The sequence below is a fragment of the Triticum aestivum genome, chromosome 6D (genome assembly GCF_018294505.1).
Source record: "Triticum aestivum cultivar Chinese Spring chromosome 6D, IWGSC CS RefSeq v2.1, whole genome shotgun sequence".
NCBI classification, from domain to species: Eukaryota; Viridiplantae; Streptophyta; class Magnoliopsida; order Poales; family Poaceae; genus Triticum; species Triticum aestivum.
The window spans coordinates 23,683,538-23,689,537 of NC_057811.1; positions in this window are offsets into that span (position 1 = coordinate 23,683,538).

Consider the following 6,000-nt stretch of genomic DNA (forward strand, 5'->3'; position numbering starts at 1 on the left):
AGAACTCCCACTTAAATAGACATCACTCTAATCCTCTGAGTGATCACGTGATCCATATCAACTAAACCATGTCCGATCATCACGTGAGATGGAGTAGTTTCAACGGTGAACATCACTATGTTGATCATATCTACTATATGATTCACGCTCAACCTTTCGGTCTCCGTGTTCCGAGGCCATATCTGTTATATGCTAGGCTCGTCAAGCTTAACCTGAGTATTCCGCGTGTGCAACTGTTTTGCACCCGTTATATTTGAACGTAGAGCCTATCACACCCAAACATCACGTGGTGTCTCAGCACGAAGAACTTTCGCAACGGTGCATACTCAGGGAGAACACTTATACTTTGATAATTTAGTGAGGGATCATCTTATAATGCTACTGTCAATCAAAGCAAGATAAGATGCATAAAAGATAAACATCACATGCAATCAATATAAGTGATATGATATGGCCATCATCATCTTGTGCTTGTGATCTCCATCTCCGAAGCACCGTCATGATCACCATCGTCACCGGCGTGACACCTTGATCTTCATCGTAGCATCGTTGTCGTCTCGCCAATCTTATGCTTCTACGACTATCGCTACCGCTTAGTGATAAAGTAAAGCATTATAGGGCGATTGCATTGCATACAATAAAGCGACAACCATATGGCTCCTACCAGTTGCCGATAACTCGGTTACAAAACATGATCATCTCATACAATAAAATTTAGCATCATGTCTTGACCATATCACATCACAACATGCCCTGCAAAAACAAGTTAGACGTCCTCTAGTTTGTTGTTGCAAATTTTACGTGGCTGCTATGGGCTTAGCAAGAACCGTTCTTACCTACGCATCTAAACCACAACGATAGTTTGTCAAGTTGGTGTTGTTTTAACCTTCGCAAGGACCGGGCGTAGCCACACTCAGTTCAACTAAAGTTGAAGAAACTGACACCCGCCAGCCCCCTGTGTGCAAAGCACGTCGGTAGAACCAGTCTCGCGTAAGCATATGCGTAATGTCGGTCCGAGCCGCTTCATCCAACAATACTGCCGAACCAAAATATGACATGCTAGTAAGCAGTATGACTTATATCGCACACAACTCACTTATGTTCTACTCGTGCATATAACATCAACGCATAAAACCAGGCTCGGACGCCACTGTTGGGGAACGTAGTAATTTCAAAAAAAATTCTATGGACACGCAAGATCATGCATGGTGATGCATAGCAACAAGAGGGGAGAGTGTTGTCCACGTACCCTCGTAGACCGAAAGCGGAAGCGTTAGCACAACACGGTTGATGTAGTCATACGTCTTCATGATCCGACCGATCAAGTACCGAACGCACGACACCTCCGAGTTCAGCACATGTTCAGCCCGATGACGTCCCTCAAACTCCGATCCAGCCGAGTGTTGAGGGAGAGTTTCGTCAGCACGACAGCGTGGTGACGATGATGATGTTCAACCGACGCAGGGCTTCGGCTAAGCACCGGTACAGTATTATCAAGGTGGACTATGGTGGAGGGGGGCACCGCACACGGCTAAAAGATCAAGCGATCAATTGTTGTGTGCCTAGGGTGCCCCCTTGCCCCCGTATATAAAGGAGCAAGGGGGGGGAGGTGCGGCCGGCCTGGAGGGGCGCGCCAGGTGGAGTTCTACCCCCACCGGGAGTAGGACTCCCTCCCTTTTCCTAGTTGGATTACGAGTGGAGGGGGAAAGAGGAGGGAGAGAGGAAGGAAGGGGGGGGGGCGCCGCCCCCCTCTCCCTGTCATATTCGGACTAGGGGGGAGGGGCGCGCGGCCCTGCCCTGGCCACCTCTCCTCTTCTCCACAAAGGCCCACTATGGCCCATTAAGCCCCCGGGGGGTTCCGGTAACCCCTCGGTACTCCGGTAAAATCCCGATTTCACCCGAACACTTCCGATATCCAAATATAGGCTTCCAATATATCAATCTTCATGTCTCGACCATTTTGAGACTCCTCGTCATGTCCATGATCACATCCGGGACTCCGAACAACCTTCGGTACATCAAAACATATAAACCCATAATATAACTGTCATCGAAACGTTAAGCGTGCGGACCCTACGGGTTCGAGAACTATGTAGACATGACCGAGACACATCTCCGGTCAATAACCAATAGCGGAACCTGGATGCTCATATTGGCTCCCACATATTCTACTAAGATCTTTATCGGTCAGACCGCATAACAACGTACGTTGTTCCCTTTGTCATCGGTATGTTACTTGCCTGAGATTCGATCGTCGGTATCTCAATACCTAGTTCAATGTCGTTACCGGCAAGTCTCTTTACTCGTTCTGTAATACATCATCCCACAACTAACTCATTAGTTGCAATGCTTGCAAGGCTTAAGTGATGTGCATTACCGAGAGGGCTCAGAGATACCTCTCCGACAATCGGAGTGACAAATCCTAATCTCGAAATACGCCAACCCAACAAGTACCTTCGGAGACACCCGTAGAGCACCTTTATAATCACCCAGTTATGTTGTGACGTTTGGTAGAACACAAAGTGTTCCTCTGGTAAACGGGAGTTGCATAATCTCATAGTCATAGGAACATGTATAAGTCATGAAGAAAGCAATAGCAACATACTAAACGATCGAGTGCTAACTAACGGAATGGGTCAAGTCAATCACATCATTCTCCTAATGATGTGATCCTGTTAATCAAATGACAACTCATGTCTATGGCTAGGAAACATAATCATCTTTGATCAATGAGCTAGTCAAGTAGAGGCATACTAGTGACACTCTGTTTGTCTATATATTCACACAACTATTATGTTTCCGGTTAATACAATTCTAGCATGAATAATAAACATTTATCATGATATAAGGAAATAAATAATAACTTTGTTATTGCCTCTAGGGCATATTTCCTTCAAATTCCTCCATGGCAGCATACAACCACCATCGTGCTACGTGGGGTTTAACACTCCCGCAGAAATTAGAGCAAAACAAAAAAAGAACTATGTTGCACATACTTTCACCTCATCTACTCACTATAATATCCAGAATTTGGAGCTGAGAATATACCTGCAGACAAATAATATAACATTGATGGGGATCCCTAACGTCTCAACCAATCTGTTATCCTCCAGCTTGAGACTACTTGTAAAGTAGCTTCCTGCACTAAATCCCTCGCCTGTTGTGGAAGATCGTAATGAAGCGTCTCAACCTCCAAACAGGAGACCCGCAGGGTATATATTGATTGGTTGGGGCGCACCTCCCAATAGCGCATACATATCGTAACAGAGAGGAGATACATCGGGGGATTACAGAAGAAGAGATAGAAAGATAAATGAAAACATTGTTAGGATAAATCTATCTCTAAATACCTTGGCGTGGTACACAAGATAATGTCTAACACTCCCCCTTAATCACAACTGCACAAGTTGAGATTACGCTTAAACTCCTCAAAGCTTCTTGTAGAGAGTGCCTTTGTGAACCCATCTGCAATTTGATCTTTAGAAGGTATGAATCTGATTTCCGATTCTTTGTTTGCAACTCTTTCTCTGACAAAGTGAAAATCTATCTCGATGTGTTTAGTTCTGGCATGAAAAACATGATTAGCAGAAAGATAGGTTGCACCAAGGTTATCACACCAGAGTATAGGTGTCTAAATGTGTGGCACTCCAAGTTCTCTTAACAAAGCTTGCACCCAAATAATTTCAGCTGTAGCATTAGCTAATGCTTTATACTCTGCCTCAGTACTAGACCTGGAAACAGTAGCTTGTTTCTTTGCACACCACGAAATTAAAGTAGGTCCATAAAAGATAGCAAATCCCCCTGTTGAGCGTCTATCATCAACACAACCAGCCCAATCCGCATCAGAAAAGGCACTGATTCGAAGAGAGGAGGATTTGTTTATGGCTAGACCAACGTGTGCTGTACTCTTTACATACCTCAAGATGCGCTTGGCAGCTGTCCAACGGGTTGTAGTAGGTGCATGCAAAAACTAACAAACTTTATTGACTGCAAAAGAAATGTCAGGTCGAGTAAGAGTCAAGTACTGTAATGCTCCAACTATACTCCTGTAACTGGTGCTATCTTCCTGATTCAAAAGTGCCCCTTCTATCAAGGATAGCTGCTCTGAGCTGGAGAAGGGGGTTGGAGAAGGCTTACAATTTTGCATACCAACTCTACCTAACAGATCAGTCACATACTTTCCTTGTGATGAATGAATGCCATGCTCAGTTTTCTTGACTTCTATGCCTAAGAAATAATGTAAGTCTCCGAGATCCTTTAAAGCAAAATCAGCCCAAAGATCCTTTAACAGTGCTGTTATTGCTTCATTAGAAGAGCTAGTCACAATAATATCATCAACATAAATGAGAACAAAGATGATGGTCTGAAACTTGTTGTAAATGAACAAAGAAGTGTCAGATTTGGATGGAAGAAACCCAAGCTTTTGTACTTTCATACTCAGCCGAGCATACCATGCTCTAGGTGCTTCCTTGAGCCCATACAAAGCTTTGTCAAGTTTACAGACATGAAAAGGCACATTTTTGTCCTCAAACCTAGGAGGTTGTTTCATGTAGACCTCCTCTTCCAGAACACCATGAAGGAACGCGTTCTGAACATCTAGCTGTCTGAGACTCCACCCCTGGAAACAGCAACGGAGAGCACAAGACGAATAGATGCAGCTTTGACAACATGACTAAAAGTATCTTCATAGTCAATACCATAGTGCTGTTTAAATCCTTTTGCTACCAAACGTGCCTTGAACCGGTCAATTGTACCATCTGACTTGCGCTTAATTCTATAGACCCATTTGCAATCAATTAAATTGATACCTTCACGACGAGGAACTAAGTGCCACGTCTTATTGCGTTGCAAGACAGAAAACTCCTCCTCCATTGCTTGTTTCCAGCGCGAATTACCAAGACCTTCATGCAAAGTCTTGGGTTCACAAGAATTCACCTGTCAAGCAAGTCAGACCATATTTTGCAATATTTTTGTAATTAATTCTGGAGGTAATTCCCTGTTGAAGTCGTGTACGTGGCGGTGTAGGAGCAATCACAGGGGATTCAGCCGTAGGAGATCCGGGGGAGTGCACCAGATCCGCTGCAGCACGGGATCCCGAGGTAGATTCTAGAGCAGCGGCTCGCGATCCAATCGCGCCAGGCGAATCAGGCGTCACATCAGGCGAATCAGGCGTTGGTTGGGCCTCGAGAGCAGCCTGGTCGGTTGGTCCGGGACCGCGCCAATGAGGAGCGGCTGGTGGAGGTGCGGCTGGCCCAGCAGCGCCTGTGGTGGGCCCAGCGGTGGGCCCAGCGGCGCGTGGCGAGGGAGACGTGGTGCCCGCAGAACGGTCAGCCCAGCGCGTGCGGGAGAAGCCAGGCGGGGAGCCCGACAGGAGCGGGGAGGCGGGCCCTGGCGGCGATCCCGCGGCTGATCCGCGAGCGACAGATTCGCCTGTCCCTTCTGACGCGGACACCTGGGGAGATCCCGAAACAGATTCGCCAGGAGAATGCGTGCACATGAAATATTGCCCTGTAGCTCGATTTTGTACACCATTTTTAGCACTGTTTGCACCATTATGATCTGCAGTAGCTTCTGAAGTCGAATACTCAGGTAAACCATTAGGAGAGTTAGGCAAATCTTGATCATCACAATTATTGATTTCACCACTACCACTATTTGTGAGATGAGGGTCCAAAAGTAGGATCTCTTTGCGAAGGAGAGCGCCGACATTTGGATGAAGTTTAGCAAAAGGAAACTGTGTTTCGTCGAAGACGACATCGCGAGAAATATAGACACGACCAGTTGAGACATCTACACACTGGACTCCCTTGTGTTGAGCACTATAACCCAGAAAAACGCACTGTTTGGAACGAAACATGAGTTTTCTGTTGTTATATGGGTGGAGATTGGGCCAACATGCACAACAAAAAATACGAAGAGGAGCATAGTCTGGTTTAGTATGGAAAAGACGCTCAGTGGGCGTTTCATTCTTAATAACTCGGCTAGGTAGGATGTTAATAA